General features: G+C 40.8%; 1 long non-coding RNA gene across 1 annotated transcript in view; it reads left to right on the forward strand.

Annotated features, from left to right (window-relative positions):
- LOC121920792 overlaps window positions 1–19,220 on the forward strand; it is a 27,930-nt gene that overhangs the window by 4,382 nt on the left and 4,328 nt on the right. The window contains exon 2 of the long non-coding RNA XR_006101770.1: window positions 872–960. This is a non-coding gene — a long non-coding RNA (uncharacterized LOC121920792). The remainder of the gene's footprint in view (window positions 1–871; window positions 961–19,220) is intronic.

Raw genomic sequence — 19,220 nt, forward strand, 5'->3', positions numbered from 1 at the left:
CCTTGCACTGACCATTTGACATTATGATGTCTTTCACATTACACAATAATAGCACTTTGATACCACATTAACTTCCATGGCCGCATCTTAAAGCATGCTGGGATTTGTAGTTTGGTCAGAAAATAAAAGTGTTTGGCAGAACATTTTGAATTCCTCTTCCTAAACAATAAAACCTAGGGTTCTATAGGATGAAGCTACAACAAAAGGTGGAATCAGAGTGCTATAACTGTGCAGTACAAAAGACGACCTTGCTTGGTACTTCTCTGCTTTACAGATGCTAGACATGTGTGTTAAACGTACACATGGCTAATTTAGTTGATAGTCATTAGCAGAGCTTGAACAGCCCTAGTCAGCTTTTTTCTTTTTTGTAGTTAAAAAAAGTAACTTTTTGAAGCTGTTTATTAGGCAAAACCTTGCTTTTTGAAGAAGATGGTCACTAGTGAAGAAAGGCACTCTCAGAGCAATCAAATACTGTATGTGCTTTCTTTAATCCAAGCTAACACATTGTGAACTTATTGGGTGATTCTCTGGCCTCCCCATTTTTCATTAGCTTTAATTTGATGAATAAACTAAATATGAAAGAGGGTTTGCTAAATACAAGAGAGATACAAAACTTAACTGTATGTGCTTGCAGCCTCACAACACCACAATGTGCAGATGTGCTGGTCTAGTGGTGTGGGGGCATCAGTGTGGTGTTGTGAGGCAGCAAGTGCATAACGTTAGGTTTTGTATCTCATATTTGGTGAATAAGATAGTGGCACAAATTGAAATGTAAGAAGTCAGCTTGGATTATTCTGACTTTTGTGCTCAATCATACACCTTTCCCCTAAATATGCTGACTGTTAATATTGTCTTTGTTTTTCCTTTGCAGGTTACATTTGGCATTTATGACCCCTGTAATTTTGCCCAATATCCAGGATGGCCTCTACGAAATCTGTTAGTTCTGGCAGCATACAGATGGTATTTATTATTAGATGGTTTTTTAAAATGTGGCTTTCACCTTGGGTGATATCCTAGATCAGTGATTCACAACCTGTGCTCCAGGGAGCCCTTAGGGCTCCATGTGCACTTCCCAAGTGCTCTGTGGCCACTCCAGAAAAATGAAAGACATAAAAATTGAATGAAATTAAAGAACAAGAAGCAAAAAGGAAAACAAATTGTAAGACATAGAGTAGGCCTCTTAGGGGCTCTGCCATAGAAATTGATTCTAAAAAGGGCTCTGTGAGTTAAAAAGTTTGGGAACCTCTACCCTAGATACAGTGGTACCTCGGGATACGAAATACCCAGGTTACGAAATTTTCGGGATACGAAAAAATCCCATAGGAAATAATTGTTCCGGGTTACGAATGTTTACTCGGGTTACGAAAAAAAATTTTGGTGCTTTTTTCGGCTTTTTCGCACGAAACGCGGCTTTTCCCCATTAGCGCCTATGGCAATTCGGCTTACGAAGGCTTTTCGGGTTACGAAAGCGGCCGCGGAACGAATTAAATTCGTAACCCGAGGCACCACTGTACATCTATTAGAATTTAACCCTATTGAACTTGGTGAGACTTTTTGTTATTAATTGCCCTTGAGTCAATCCTGACTCATGGCTACCCTGTGGACAAGACATCCCCACTATTCTTCTTACGTCCTGCAGTCGTAAGACTTGTGACCTCCCTGATTGGGTCTAGCCATCTGGTGTCCAGTCTTACTCTCTTTCTACTGCCTTCCACTTTTCCTAGCATTATTGTCTTTTCCAGTAAGTCACACCTTCTCATGATGTGGCCAAAGTACGACAGCCTCTGTTTGATCATCTTGGCTTTTAATGACATTTCAGGCTTGATCTACGCTAGGATCCATTTGTTTGCTTTTTTGGCTGTCCATGATATTCTCAGCACTCTTCTCCATTACCACATCACAAATGAGTTTATTTTCTTCCTATCCGCTTTCTTCCCTGTTCTGCCTTCACATCCATACATGGTAATGGGGAATACAACGGCTTGGATTATTCTGACTTTAGTGCTCAATCATACACCTTTACACTTTAGGATCTTATCTACTTCTTTCATAACTGCTATTCCCATTCCTAGTTGTTTTTTATTTCTTGGCTGCAGTCTCCATTCTGATCAATGTTTGATCCAGTACTTCTCAAATAGTGGGGCGGGCCCCCCGGGGGGGGCGCGAGGCTCAGGATACAGTGTTATGCAGAGGTGTACTTATAACAATTTTATAGACAAATGATACTATTTACAGTCGCGCGGGGGGCGCAAAATGTTTTCTTCTTCCTAGGGGGGGCATGACAGAAAATAATTGAGAAGCATGATCCAAGGTATGGAAAATAGTTCACTATTTCTATTTCCTTGTTGTCTGGGTTAAATTTATGTAGATCGTCTGTAGTCATTATTTTTGTTTTCTTTATGTTCAGCAGCAAACCTGCCTTTGCACCTTCTTCCTTGACTTTCCTTAGTATTTGTTCCAAGTTTATGATATTTTTGACTAGTAGTATGGTATCCTCTGCGTATCAGATAGTTGACGTTCCTTTCTCCTGTTTCCACTCCTCCTTCTTCTAAGTTTAAACCTGCTCTTCATGTGATATTTTCTGCGTACAAGTTGAACAAGTAGGGTGAAAATGCAGCCCTATGTACTGTCTATTGAATCAGAGGTGAATCTGCTGACTTTCTTGTACTTTGTTTAGTGGACTAGATTGATGTTAGGAATTTTATTTGGTACACATGTGTATTTTGATGGCCTAAAAGACGACAAGAAAACGACCCGATTCAAAAATTCTATTATGACAGAATTCACACTTTCCATGGGACAGAGCATGGACACAGAAAATGTGTCCTGGATGTGTTTTGCCCACACATGCCAGCCGAAAGACCATTTTTAAAAAGCCGACTGAATTTCAAATTTGCATTTAAAGTGGTACTAACAGATGGCATTTCTTCTGCCGCTATACTGTTGTTCCTTTATCATGACAATACCACCCTGAGAGGGATTTCGGCTATCTGCATTAAGGCCACAGATACTTGTAAATTTTCGTAGTTTAAAAATTTAATTCATGTTTAAACAGCATAGGAAAGGCATATGGGCGACATGCACATTCCCTTTCTTTGCTGGCTGCCAATAAACTGCAGGAAAGCCAATCGCCTTCCCTGGTGTCCATTAACAGAAGCTGACATCATGAGCCTCAATGAGCTTTCCAATTGTGCTACCTCTTTGTGCGCTGTTGCAATGTAAATTCAGAAAAATTCACTGGCGATACCTGGCATTGCGGATACTCATATTCAAACCTTCAGCATTCTTAAAAGGGAAGTACGCACAAGGCGATACACAGTCTTTCACTGAGGAATATAACTTAAAATATCAAAGGGCCAACGGGCAGGACATTTCCCATTTTTTCGTTATCAGATTGTAAAGCTGTTTTGATCAGTTTATTTGAAGTAATTCACCGTACATTAAGCTCTAAATTTTAATTTTTTTTTATCCCCCCTTAATTTTTTTTTTTTACTACCACCATGTATTAAACACATCTGTACAATTGTGTTCATATTATACTTTTATTCCCCCTCCCTAACCCCTCCCCAAATAAGACCAACAGTATAGAGAAATTACAATCCCCAACCAAATTACCACTCAGTTCGAGATATGGAAAATATTATTGATTATATTATTACTTCTTCCTACCCCATTTTCCCTTCTTGTTCTAATTACTAACTTCCAATTTGTCCTTCCCATGGTTTCTTTAAAGTTTTCCCCAATATATTTTAATCTTCTTTCCCTACGGAAGTCGAAAGATATTATTCTTTATATATTTCATAAGTAGCCTTGTTCAATTAATTTGTTTCTCCCCTATAAGAATCACTGCATGAGCAGCTTTTAGAAAATTGTTTTTGTTACATATATTTTTGATTATGTGCCATCCTAACTCCCCTAAATTGAGAGTTAGGCAATTTATCTTTACTTACTGTATTCTATCCCTATTATTGTATTTATCTGATGCTCACCTCTGCCAGACTTTTTGTACACATAGCATTCCAAATTTATTTCTTATTACTTATATAGTGCTGTAGATTTGCACAGCTCTGTACATAAAACAACAAATATAAAAGAGTAAACCTGCCTATGGCGTACAATCTAAGAAATGATAGGATAATGCAATTAAAACACATAGCCAATACAGGAAATGTTTCAATACAAACAGGCACAAAAAGAACATCAGCTAGCAAGTGACAATTCTGCAAATGCCTGGAAAGGCTTTCTGAACAGGGATGGTCTTCAACTCCGTTTGAGCTGGTTTTATTAAAGAAGTGATGGCGTCTTGCTCGCGAGGGAAGAAGTTTCCAGGCGTGAGGGGCAGGGGCAAGCAGTGCAAAGGGGCAAATCCTAGATGGGGCAGAGGAACTCCTGGGCGGGATAGCCGACTTGACTACCAGAACGGCGGGCCCAAGTGGAAGGTGCGGAGAAAGAAGGTCTGGATTAAATAAGGAGGGGCAACCATGGAGGGCTTTAACGTCGACGCAGGAGCTTGAACAACCCACACAAAAACTGAATACGGAAAAGGGAGGGGGCTGAGCCAGTGAAGGGATTGCCAACAACGGAGGAGATGTGGTCGAGCAGTGGGGCGGATGTGATCCTCGTGTAGCTGATATGGCTGGACATAATTAAAGGACGAGGTGAGAAAGAGGACACCCAGCCAGGAGGCCATTACAGAAATCCGGTGAGATCCTAGGGCATTGCCCCGGATCTTGGCAGTAGAAGCAGAGAGATCTGGTCGGATTTGGCAATATTGTACAAAAGAAATCACAAGCCTGGCTGTGGTCTGGCTCTGAGGGATACACGACAGAGAAGAGTCCAAGATAAACCAAGACTGCGGGCTTTGCTGGACTGGTTTGAATAGATGTTTGTTTCATGAGACAGAAAAGGAGTGTGACGGGTGTGGCTTAGGAGGAAAAAAGACAGACGCTCCGTCTTGGACATGTTGAAGCTTCACACGCGATGGCACATCATTGTGAGGACAAGGACAAAACTTGCTGTTCAAGCCTTGGAGGAAAGGTCAGGGGTGGAAAGATACCACTGGGTGTCATCAGCATCGATGGTAGGAAAAACCAAACGAGCTAAGAGTTATCTAAGGACAGTGTGTAGAGAGACACAGAAGGGGACCCAGAAACACATAGTCTAATATTACTTTAAACTCCACATCCCATGCCAACATTTAGTTGACGTTTGACATTTGTAAAGCTAATTTGGTTGGTGTCCTATACCATTTCGATCATTTTCATTGTGGTTCTTTTTACATTTGTGTTTTTAATTTAACAATTCTGTAGCCAATTTTAATTTATCTATTATCAATCAATACATCTTTTTCCCCGTTCATTGTCATCCCTTCTCTCATTCTCATTGGGTTGTTCCATATTCTTATAATTTTTTCCATTAGTCCTTTAACCCTTCTAATTTTTTTCTAATACTTCTTTGGCCACCAATATTTAATTGTATGTTATTCTAGCAATTTTATTATCCCTTTTATTTGAATCAAATCTTGCTTTCCTATTAAAAGTCGTTAATTTTTTCTTTGGCATTGTAAGCTCTAGTTGAACCACAATAATACAATACTCATTTTACACTAGTCTAAAACATCTCATATCAGGCCAATATCTCTGATGCTTAGACTCACTGCCAGGTACCTGTGGAGATTGCTTTAACCTAGGCTTTAGCTGTAGACAGACACAGAGGCAAAAGAAGGCACATCAATGGATTCGTTAAGTAACAGAGTATCAGAAAGCCAAGGTTCAATACAACAGAAAATAAAACATTACAAGACAGTAAAGCCTTGATAACTGGAAAAAACATTATAACGGGAACGTTAGAAAGTTATATCATTTTTCTGACCCATGATAAGACAGCCGCTTTAGAAACGTTAATGCAAAGCTGTCACTGTGCCCTGACAAAAAGAGATTTAACCCTGTAAGAAACAAATAGCTTATCCAGCAGTTCCAATTTCCTTGACAGCTTGTGCAAACGTATTGATCCCACTCAGACTCCAAGAAAAGCAAATCAGTTTCTAGCAGAGTGAACGTCAAGCAATTAGAATTCTTCATCAGCAAATGTAATCGCTACATTACAAAGTGCCAATACCTAATGTCACCTGACCAACAGTCAAGCAAGCAAGCAAGACACACCATTTATCTTCCTCTTCACAATTTGGAATGCCCTGTTCAAGCTCCCACTTTTTGTTGGCTGTTTTCACCATCCCCTGTCCATGGCATTGTGTGTTACTTAACCATCCAAACACACAAAACTGCAACCAGCCCGCCCAACACTCAGCCAGCATTCTGAAACACCCAGAGTAATCTTGCCTTTGCTATTATTATCTTAGGCTGCACGAGCTACATCCTTTTCTGCTGCCCCAAGTTAATTAAAGCACTTAGCGAAGCCCATTGCTCTTGCATCAACATCCACCCACACCCACACCGAGAGGCTAAGAGAGAGAGAGCGAGAGCGAGAATAGGCTAAAGAACAAAGTTAAATGTTGTGAAGGGAACATGGAAAATTTACTTTATGCTTTTCCCAACTCTGAAATATGAAGCTTCTTCCAATATAGCTAAAAAATACCATATTTGTAAGCAGCTGGTTAGAACAAACCGTTTTTACAAAACATAGGACTGAGAGTAACAAGGATTTTCTCTAATTTTTCCCTTGTGAATTACATTTGCCGGTGTTGAATAAAGAATATTCAGAACAGTCTAAACTTGTCAATTTTAGAAAATTTGTATTTCAAGAACTCTGTTTTCCAGGGTGTTCACGCATTTTGTTATTTGGGGCCATACCCCAACAGAAACACAAGACAGCACTAAACAAATAAAAATTAAAAAGCACAAGGTCACCAAAAAGTACAGTACTACAAATGAAACCTTTCACTCTATGGTGCAACTGCGGCCTGTTACACGGGACTGCCAAAATAAAGCTTGCTTCGGGGTCTCTTTGGAGGTATGCTGTTAAATGATGCATGCATCCTAAGAATCCGGAAGCTGCACCCCCCAAGCTTCACTCCCGTGCTTAGAATGGGTGTGGCTTTGGCGTGACTCCGGACTCTTAGGACGCATGCATCATGAAATACCATACCTCAACTGTGGGGGGGAAACTCAAGCAGCTTTATTGGGCTGCGTAAAGCCTGAGTTTCTTGACCAGCAGATTGCACACGAAAACAGCCCGTCTGAAAGGATAGATCTAAGCAGGTATTTGTGACAAGAAAAAGAAAGAAAGAAAGAAGAAAGAAAGAAAGAAGCACTCACTCCACAATTACTTTTTAACATTAACTTAGGCAAGCTAAATATATTTGATTCAAACATTGTTTATCTTTGATTTTTCCGTTTGGTGCATGGCTTATGTCTGATAAAGAAGACCTTGAGTTGTTACGCTTTAACAGTTATGTATTTTTGAACCTAGTTACATTATTTTCCCCATTCATCACCTATCATCGTCTAAACCAGTGGTCTCCAAACTATGCCCTTAAGAGCTTTGACTTAGCTCCCGAAGCCTAGCCATGTTGGCACCCGTCCAAATCCCTTTTCAAAGAGTACAGTTTGGGGACCCCTGCCCTAAAACCAACAACAAACCCATATTTTACATTCCCAGATACAAAGTGCATTCTATCCACTGTACTTATATACCGAATATTTGCTCAATTCTGTGATCCACCACTCATGGCATCAATTTGCAGCACGCCAGCAGCAGAACAAAGGGAGAAAACAAGCTTGCATACACTATTTTTATGAGCACCTATTGTTTTACTCTGGATATTTCATTCGCCACAGCGATTTACTCAGGAATGTTGTCTATACAGCTATTAGATATAAAACACGATGTTATTTTATCTTTTTATTATCTTATATATTATTAATTTCTTACCCACTCTCCCCCTGGATCGAGGTGGCGGACACTAAGCATGGGGAAGAAACGAATCTAAGGACTTTACAACTTGAAATTGTCAACTTATAAAGAATTATCCTAAGAAATAGTGAAAAATCCATTCAATTCATGGATTTTAATAGAGGAGTGCAGTCGTCATAGCAGGAATGCATTTTGCACAGCTAAAGTAGTGTGCACGTGAGCTCATTCGTTGAGATATCAGATCTGGCAATGGTGACACATGACTTGTACATTTCCCGTTTGGACTATGTGACATACTCTACATGGGGGCTGTCCTTTGGGAAAAATTCAGGCGTCTAGAATGCTGCAGCCCGAACAGAATTATAACCGGGCTAGTTATCGGGAGCCATACACCTTTTTTTGTTGAAAACAGCTTATGGTACTGGTTCCTTTCCAGGAAACAATGCTAAATTTATGTTCATGATCTATACTGCTCTGCATGCTTCGGGCCAGACTTTTTGAAAGGACTTATGCAGGGTACAGACCGCCTGAAAGGGTTTGTCTGCCCGTGCCTTGTTTTGCTGCGCGGGGAGCTGCAGCGGACAAACTGCGGGCCTTCCTCGCCCAGCACAAAGAACCCGCAAAAAAAGTGGGTCTTTTTGCGGCGAATTGTGACATCGCAGTCACCAATGGCACACTCACAAGTCCCAATGTGTCGTACTTTCATGTCAAAATGCGGTGCCCATTGTACCGTGGTTGCCGCATTTGACGTACGGAATACGTGCTAGCGATGCCCTGAGGTGACCCTAGCACATATTCATTACGTCTAAAAAGGCCCATCTGTACTGCTCCTATATCTCTCATACCAACCAGCAAGGGTCCTAAGATCTAGAGGGGAAGGTTTCTTGGTCCACCACAATCACAGGACTGGATGGTGACACAGAGAGATCCTTCTTAGTGGCCGCCTCTCAAGCTATGCTTGCCCCTCCCTGTTTTCTTTTCGTTGCTAAGCAGAAAAATTTTTTATTTAAGGCAAGCTTTTAATGCTTAAACAGGTAGGTTTTTAATTATCGTTGTATATTTGTTCTTTACTTTGCATGATTTTTAATCCAGTCTCCAGTGTTTTAATGTGGTGTTTAAGAATTGTTTTAAAGCTTCTTTTAAACATTTTAATTTGCCATGTAAGCAAATTAAATAAGTAACTTGAGTAAGTGAAGAAGCCCAAAGCAAGACACCAGCAGAGATTGCAGACAAAAACAAGCACCGAACTGAGTAAATTCCTGAGAGAAGAAGAAATCAGCATGGATAAGACGATGCCAGCTTAGCTTGATGTACAGTAGTCAGTTTGTTTCTTGTCAACGCCCAACTAAGTTCTATCACAACCCATCAGAACGGAGTTTATGACGGAAACACAGAACCCTTCACCCAGTTGTCCTAATTATTGAGCACTCCACCCTACATTTTAATCTGTGACCTTCTGCTGCAACCTAGAGATGTCTTTTCACAAGAGGGCATCCGTCATCATAACTTTGATTACTTGCAACAGCAAATCCAAGCAGAGCATAACATTTAAGAAGAACAATGTCTGTTTAGAATGGCTTTTTTTCGCCTTCTTCCTTCAGCGGTACATCAGACCTAAGACGCGCCCTTAATAAAAACATCTCCCACCTAGTATGTTGGCCTGCTTCCTCTCTTACACATTTTAGAGATAACGGAGTACTTTTGAAGGCCACTCAAAGGTTAGACCAGGGGTAGGCATCTTTTGAGCCGGGGGCCAGGTGCTGTCCCTCAGACAACCTGGGGGTGCCAAAGCCAAAAATATAATAATTAAAATGCTTTAAACAAATTTTTTAAATCAATCAAATAAACGAGGACAAATGTAGGACAACATTTTCAAAATGGTGGACACTTTTTTTTAAAAAAAAAGTGGAGGGCACGCAACAAAATTTGTGATTTAAAAAAATGTCTAATATAAATGCATGTTTTGAGGGGTGTCTATAGGACAATTGCCCACCTGTCCAATTGACCGCGATGAGGCCAACGGCCCAGGTGGCAATCAGTGGCAGAGGACCATGCTGGGGCCAAGTCCCAAGGCCTCGCCAGGTCGCATCCGGCCCGCGGGCACAGGTTCCTACCCTAGGTATGGACATACAAACTCTTCAAGATGTCAGTGGCAATCCCGGATGGGGCCAAAAAAGATGTAAGGGTCCTTTAATTGCTGCTTCTGCCATGACCCAGGGACTAACGTATTCTAGCGTAATTAACCTCTTGCCAATCAACCAGCCACTATTCCATACATTGGTACACCTGAGCAGTTTTGTGGCTGGCTATTCATTGTTGAAGGTAATTATTTTAATATCCATATTAATTCTAATATTCTACTACAGTCCAATTAAGAACACAACCTTTGGTCTTTTCCCGGGCAACAGGCCTCGTTTTTCTCTACAGGTCACTTCTTATAACAAGCTTTTATTATGAGGTTTATTTTAACAACCAGATCTTAAATAGCTTGAACACACTCCATATTACAATTACCAGCATTCCGGAGTTCCAGTTTCAGAAAGCGGAAGATTCAAAGAGTCACTAAGTGGCTAATGCGTTAGCCCCTACCTATTCAATGAATTACCACCCAGGCATTTTTATTTATCAAAATGAACATTAGGAAATTTGGCCACAACCAGGCGTGCCACACATACAAACTGCCGCTGTTGACTTTAGATCGTGAAACTATACAATCTTGTTTGAATTAGACGTCTCTACAAAAGGTGTGAAGATCCAAGAACACATGTGACATTACGGCCGAGTAAAGAGGCTTTCCCTACGCAGAATGGCCAGCAAACCGTATTGATACCTTGGCCGAAAGACGAAAAGGCCCCCAGTTTAAGTCCAAGACATTTTTAAGTAAACTTTTAGCCTTGGCACCTATCAATTTTACAAGGGGGGAAGAAGCGAACGAGGGGGATCATGATTCATCAGTGAGGGGAAAGTCCTCCTCCTTACCCATTTAGTCTCCCATCTCTTTTGCCAGCTTCTAACTTTCTTTTTCTATCTATCACCTGTTTCATACCTCCATGGAAATATATTTTCTATTTCCATTTGATTTATACCCAATGCACTACCTCACAAAGACTCTGATATGCCTCTTTCACATGCTTTGATGGGAAAAGGAAACTTGTGCCGAATGTCAGACCTGCACTTTTGAGATCCAAGACATTACACGCATGCAACATATGCAATATGTTTTTCTCATACATTGGGAAAGTTCAGCTGAAACAGATCCATAATCTCCTCTTTCACGGTAGTTTGAAAATAGACAGGACAAAAATAATGTTACACAATCGTTTCCACTCCTTTGAATGGAAATCATTTCAAGAGGTTTTGAATGAAAGCAAAACTATTTTTGTGAAAAAACTTCCAGTTAAGAGGTTGCAAGCGCAAGTAATGCTCTGCTTATATGGGGTGAGAGCGAAGTGCAAGAGGAAATCAGACATGAAAAGAGACTATCAAAGCACTCCAATGATTCCTTAATTAATTTATCCAAAAATTGTTAAAAGATTTGGGTATTTCTAATCTAAACCGATACCAAACACATACTCCCCAAAATGAATCAGACCAGAAAAAAGCAGGGCCCTCTACAAGCCAACCAATCATATTTTATGACGCGAAATCCTGATCAAAACGGCTTTTTTGATCAATAAATTGCACCTATTTACTCACCACTCCTGGGGATATTTTTATGGAAGCCTTTCGGCAGCTGCAGTGGCTTTGGATTCCCAGCCAGACCAGTCTTCAAAATCATAGACGGGGCTGCCGCACGGGGTTTGAATAAGAGATCTTTGCATTGTCCACAAAGTGATTTCCTGACCTCCCCCCATTTTCCCCCCCCATTTTGAGAGAAACCATAAGAACTGAGTAATTATTTGATGAGTATAATGCCACTGGTAATTAAAAAAAACAAACACTCGATCAGGTTTCCCAATGTCCCAAACAAACAAGTCCTTGCCTGTTGACATGACTGTGTAGGTGCTGCCTCTATCTTTCAAAGAGACCCAATTCAAGTTATGTCCATATAGTGCAGGTTGCTATATGTCACAGCTGGATGCTCTCTCAGCTATAGTTTGTTGGAAGAATCACATCATAGAATCATAGAAATCGTAGGAGTGGAAGCGGGACCACTAGGGCCATCCAGTCAAACCCCCGCCCATGTGGAACAATGGGATCCATATGTTTCGGTCCATTGTCAGCACCTATTTAGACTGCTGACACTAAAATAACTGATTAGTCCCCGCTGGTCTGCAATTCTTGCACCTTTACATGACAGCAGAATATTTCAGTTATGATAGCAGAGTAAAACATGCCACTCTGCCACCCACAGGACATTCTTTCAGCCAAAGGTTACTTTTTACTTCTTACCACAGAAGGCCCCTATCACTGAAATCGTCCTGCTTTTACCCTTTTAAACACCATCTTTAAGAGTGTAAGGGCCAGGTTTCCCATGTATCTTCGCAACCCACTTCTTGATTTATTTTAGATAGCATTTAGTTCTTGTTTATCAGCTCACAGAAATCACTTCAGCGACCGGAAATCTAACATAAAATAAATTATAACTTTTATGAATAACATTAAGAATCTTCTCTGGATGACTTTATTTAAGTTAATCAAGATACTTATCCATCAAAACAACATAATAAGCTTTTAAATTAATTCAATTCCTTATCTCTCTTTCAGCGGATTATCACCTGGCTCGGCCTCTTAGTACAACTAAAATCAGTCAACTGCCTATGGCTTTCTGACTTCTGTCTGCATCTCACTAACTGCTGAACCCCAGTCCCAACTGAAATGAACTGAACTAACTCTCCGTCAGAATCCTTTTCTGATGTGCATGAAAAACCCTGTCGAATTCTCAGACACCACTCCAGCTTTTACTCCCCGCCTTTTGAACTGTGAGGCTGCTGGCAAAGTCAAGTCGTCTCGCCACTCTATCACCCCACTTGTCTGTGCTGGAATCCGACAAAAAGACCACATCTCACCTAAGGTCATTAATTAGTACACCACTAAGACAACTACCTGAGACTTCTCAAGACAAAGGCCATCATCTCATCTGATTAGAAGTACCGTGGACCCTGTTATATGCTGGGGTTTTGTCAAAGATCCCCCATGGATAACAAAAACATCCGTGGAAGCTAAGTCCTCCACTAAAGGGGATTAATACATAGCAAAATTGTGTCCCATATAACAAATGGAAAATCAAGTTTGATATTTGAAAATTTGTACTTTTTTGGAACATTTTCAAAAACGTGGATGCTTGCATCCGTTGCCTTATCTAAAAAATCTTTGTATTAAAAAATCCTTGTATAAGAAGGCGCCAACTGTATTATACTACAGTATAGCTTCCCAAACATTGTTGGACTACACACTTTCTGAGTCCGAACAAAATAGCCAATAGTGAGAGATGTGGAGTTGCCACTCATTCTGTTGTGTCTATTCATTTTATTTTTCTTGTTGCCGGTTTTTGTTACTGTTGTCTGTGCTTCCAAGTCAGCTTAGGGTGTCTCCCTCATTTCTTGGCAATGCTTTTTCCGAGGAAGGGGGCATTGCTCTTCTTTGAAGTGAGAATGTGACCTGGACCAAGGCCCCCCGTGTGTTTTCCTTGAGCTCAGTGAAAGGGGGATTTTGAAACCGTCCAGCCCAACACTGAAATTCCTACTACCATATTCTCTCTTTATTTTTCGTTTGCAGTATCTTAATCAAGGACTTCAGATTAGATTTACTTCTTGCAATAAATCCTCAACCTTTTACCAATTACAAACACTTATCGGATGAACAACTTTCTTCTTTTTCTTTCTTTGTGAATAAAGGTAACATTTATCATTATAATGCAGTGATAGTGCACCTTACAGACCGCGTGAACAAACTGCAACCCCAAAGACCATTATTTATCACGAGTCTAGTGCCACGTCCTCTGGCTTTCTAGTGACAACGGTGAACTCTGTGCTGGGCTGGACCAGCGCGTGTGCCCACAGAGAGGGCTCTGAGTGCCCATTCCGGCCTGTGTGCATAGGTTCACCCACTGTTATAATGCATAACATTTAAGGATATAATTATACAATGTTTTAATCTCATAAGGCGACTATTCTGTTAATGGTTCCTGTATGCTCACGGTGCTCATGAGAACTCATCTACCTTTAGAAAGGGGGAAGGAGAAGGGGATCCCAAAGGACTCAGCAACAGAAAAGGAGGTGGACAAAAGAACGGCAGCACGAAATTTGCTTTCCCTTCTGTGTGAAATTTACATATTAATTGATTTACCATTTGTTCATGGGTTTTATGGAAAAAATTACAAACAATGAACATCAGATTTATTGAGTTTGAACATAAATGAGAATTTGGCATTAGCTTCCAGTTACTGGCATCCAAGTTTTTGGCTACACTACAACCCAGGTACCAGCTCCTCGGCGAAGCCACTTCACAGACAACCTGTGCTCCAAGTCAAGGGTAGGGGGGGAACACCAACCGCCAGCAATCCAATGGAAGGTTAGGTCTACAGACTGTGCTTGCGGCGAACCTAAACAACACAAATAGAAAATTAAAGATGATGAGGGATCATCCTGTCTCCTCTTTGGGAGAAAAGACGGAGGAACATGACGTGAATATGAGCTTGGAAGTCGCGGTGATATAAATAAAAAACCAATGAGCAGGATATGAAGTATGACCACTCCACTTGTCACTCTTCTCTGAAAATATCCTTCTATTGTTCCATTTTAAACGTTTTAGCACGTAAAGCCATACTGCTAACATTACCAAAGAAAGGTGGTTGCAAATTCAACTAACATCGGTACAATCAGGACAATGCACAAAAGGCACTATAGTTGGGAATCTAGGGTTACAACAACATTTCTTTCCTAAAAAGTACAGGACAAAATTAAAAGTTATCATTATAGGTCAAAAATGAATTTAGTCACTGTGGGGCTTTCAGACGGGGCCCTTTGCGACGTCCGGATGGACGTCCATTTTAAAAATGGGCGTCTCTTTTTAGACGCCCTGGGCCTCTACGGACTCCGTTCCGTACCAGAGGCGCCGCCTTTCTACATGGCCGGGCGCCATCTTTACGCATCGGACGCACAGCGTCCCGACGCGTCGCGCCGTGTGAGTAGCGAATCTCGCCCCTGGCGCCTCGCTACGTCTCCCAACGCGACGCAGAAAGAAGCTCCATTTGGAGATTCTTTTTTCGGTCCGCGCGGCGTTCTGCGTCCGTTATAGGGCTCCGGCTCCCCCGCGGGACCTTCTGTCGGGGGCGGCAGACCGACGCAAAAGCGGCGGTGTTTGGTAGCCCGCCTCAGTCAGTATGACGTGTCTGTACATATAAGAAGATGAAGTTATGGAGACCAGTATGTTCATAAGAGGGGCAAATTTTCCGCTCCTCGGCCATGCAGCCCCATGCCATTTTCATGGTTCCAATGGGACAACCGGCCCCCAAATGATATCTTATGGGTGTGGAGGGCATTTTAGTAGTTTCTAGCCCCACCGGACCACCAGAGGATCAAAAACATTTTTTTCACTTTTTTCTAAATAATAATTTAATTTATTATTATTATTATTATTATTATTGCCTCAGAATGCCTGAAAATGCCACTTTTGAGGTGCTATGAACGCCCCAAACATGCCCCCCCAATGTCCCCTAAAGGACCTGGTGGAAAATACATTCATTTTTGCAGAGAAGATGTGGTGGGGATGTGGACCTTTAGCCTCCCACACCTGCCTAACTTGATCTCTAGCATTCTAAATCCCAAGAGCCCATAATGTCTCTACATAGTTTTCACATTTTAGAGAAAAGCTGCAGGTATTATCCACTAAGCAGATGGAAGGATGCAGGCACTGTTAGTTCCCACTAACAGTAGGTCTACTGAATCAATTTGCTCAAAAAGTGTCAATCCCAGTACCCACCGGGGGGGGGGGTCTGGTTTCCACATCAGAACACACCTGAAGAACCATTGCTCTAGGGTACAGTTAGAAGTTGGCAATACATCTCAAAAGGCCTAGTCAGCATGTAATGTAGAGATGATGGCCACCAAGGACTAGCCTCATTTCAAAATCCTCTTGAACAAAACATGCTTAAAAATATGTTGAACATTTCCTTGTAAGCCGGAAATTTGAAAGCAGCCTATCATAGCAATTTAACTGTACACACGTTTTCCCAACATCATTACCACCCTTTTTCCAAATCATACCAATCTTCAGGAAGTCAGTGGTTTGCCTAAAAAACTTGACTGTATGCATTGCCCTTATTAAAAAACAAAGCTAGATGGTATACAATAAGTGAGAATCTTTACACTTCAAGAAACGTATTATATATAATATCCTCTTATTCTTAGATTGTACTCCTAGGAGGTTTACTCTTTATATTTATTGTATTATATATATGTATATATCTATATTATCTAATATCTATATATAATTATATATGTTTTCGGTACGCGCTGTGTGCAAATCTACAGTTGCTTATTAATAATAATAATACTAATAATAATAATAATAATAATATGCAAAACACAAAATGATAAGAACCATAGAACATAGAGCTGGATGGGACCCCACAGGTCCCAGCTAACCCAACCACTTGCCATGACAGTACTATAGAATAAGGCCCCTTTGAGAGTAGGTTTATCCACCAGAGGCAAGGGTTGACTTCTATTTAAAGATGTCGACAAGAGAGTCTACTGATTAGTCAACAGATTCTTAGCAAAAAAAAGGGAATTACATTTTTTAAAAAAGATATATACTGAATAAAAATGCTCTAAACTAGTCAGTAAACAAGAAACAACAGGAACACTGTCCTCCAGGACATGCTGTTCTAAACACTGCAAAAATTGGCCAAGACAACAAGTTTCCACTTCAATCACTCCCTTCACAAAACACAAATCCCTAGTAGAATGGTTTCCTTTGGACACACCCATATTTCCACTGTGATTGGTCCAAGAGATCTGATGTACTAGCGACTCAAAAATTGATAAATACTTTAGGCGTCCATAACATTCCTCGATTGCCCATTCTGTCCCATGCCTCCTTTGATTTTTCCCCATCCAACACGCTTTGGGCAATCCGCGTCAGCAGGGAAGAACAGAAGAAGAATCTATTTGTTGAAGAATATTGATGTGAAAAACGCAAAAAGAAAAAGAAAAGTCTCTTTTCAAAACTCAAGAATTTTAAACAGACTGAACATTTGAGAGTATCACAGTATCCATTTTCACTGCAGCAATTTCCAAGATTTTTCCAGAAATCCTAGATTGCACTGCGAACCTTCTTGCAAGTTTTATAAACTAGAGATGCATGAAAACAAGGACATTCAATTCTAATGAAGGCTTGACAATAAGGCAGATTCATAAATTGCACTATAAGAACACTTGGGCAATAAAGACCAGAGAATTTTTGTACAGTTGGGCAATTTTTATAGATTTTCTAGTCCACACATTCGCCTATTAGCTGCTTTTCCTTCTGAAGTCCACAAATGAGTGCAGATTATACCTGTAATCATCTTTACCCATGAAGCAATCATGTATCAGGTGTTGTATTGCCTTGTACCATTAGTGAGAAACAGTAGTCATCCAATGTGATTTAGGAGAGAATCATGTGTTAAATAAGAAATGATAATGGATCTGACCTAATATTCACACTTACATTTAGCCCACTAAGCTCCCTGAGGAGGGTAAAAATCCCACTATTTCCTAGCCCCTGATGATTAAAGTGACCAACCCTTTAACATACTAGGTATGCTAAAATAAAAATTAGTTATGAAAACTAGTTCTTGTTTAGAGGTCCGGATTAAAAAATAGTAAGAAAATAAATTTAAAGGACCTATATAACCCCCACTAAAGCACTTGGCACAGCACCACCGATAGGAAGTTGGGAGTGGGGGCATTAGGGTTGCAAAGCAAAGAAAGCGTTATACAGTAAAATAATGTCTTTCAATGTCAGCAGAACACAAAAAGAAGGAAACCTAACCATGTCTAAGCGGCCAGTGACGTTCGACCATACTTGTTTGCCCCTGTTTTACCAACAAACCATAATTCCAATCCAATAAATGTATGGAACAGGGTTTATATGGCACAGTTAACTCAGTTCCACGCCTTTTAGGGCTTTGGAAGCTAATAATCAACACCAGGGAATATGAAATAGACAGTAGCTAATGCAGCAGCTACTATGTGTTCTGAAACTAAAATGAAGGTCCTAGAGTATTTGTAGGTTCCGAAGGTTTTGCAAACAAAGGGTATGCAGCACAAACCAGAGTTCTAGAGTTTAGTCCTCCTCTAGGAAATTTATCCAGTTAATTGCACCAGCAAAACAGGGCTACTTTCTCTTGAGTAGCTACAAAAAATGCATTACTGGACACATGATAATGGAATTAGGAAAAAAGCCCATACAGAGCACTATTACAGGAGAAAATGCTAAAAATGCTATATTTTGAAACTACTTGGGGGGGAAATCATGTGTCAGAATAGCCACGATAGCCAATACAGTCGCCTTAGGATCCATGTTCTGGACCCCCTATACCGATACCAAAATCCACGGGGATGCTCAAGCTTGCATGTCCCCAATGGTGGCCTGGCATGTGGGCCATTAGGGAGAGCTCCCACTGTCCGGGAGGCATTGTGCTGCAACATTGCCACACTGCCATTGGGGATAACTGAAACATCATGGTGGAACAGCGCATGCATGTGCTGCCACGGGGGCTTGTCCTAATGGCGGTTGCACCCACGTGCATGTGCCACCATTGGGACAATGGGGACTTGCCATCGTGGATGTTGGAATGGTGAGGGCTGACTATAGTTTGAAAATGCTGGTGATTTCAGTCCAAAGATGTCTGGAGGGCCAAGGATTCCACCTGATTAAGTATTTTCAAAGATTTTTTTAAAGAAAGGTTCCTTTTTTACTGCCTAACTATATACATAGAATATAAACCAAAAGCAGCACTGCCTCCTTTCCATGCTGCCAAGAAAAATAAAGAGAAAATAAAATCCTGCTGACCCCTAAATTAACATCAATCTTTAAAACATGAGCCCCCCTTTGAAATGGATTTACCTGTGAACTCAGGCTCCACCTGTGGAAGCTTTATTTCAAAAATGGTTGCTTTGTGAAATGTCCTCGGGCACCTGCATAGTTCGGTCTCTGAGCAGACAACTTCACACTAAATGGAGGCATTTTGCCCCTGTCAGAAATAAAAAGTCTGTAACGCAGGAGACAACGGAAAAAGGAGGATAAACAGGAGGCGATATTTTCCTCAAGATCAATCAATGTTCCAATTGTTTTGATTTATAGCAACTCCCGCCCCAAACATTCCAGGGCCATTAACGGCCATGAAGTTGTAAGCTCAT

This window comes from Sceloporus undulatus, chromosome 2 (genome assembly GCF_019175285.1).
Source record: "Sceloporus undulatus isolate JIND9_A2432 ecotype Alabama chromosome 2, SceUnd_v1.1, whole genome shotgun sequence".
Taxonomy (NCBI): Eukaryota; Metazoa; Chordata; class Lepidosauria; order Squamata; family Phrynosomatidae; genus Sceloporus; species Sceloporus undulatus.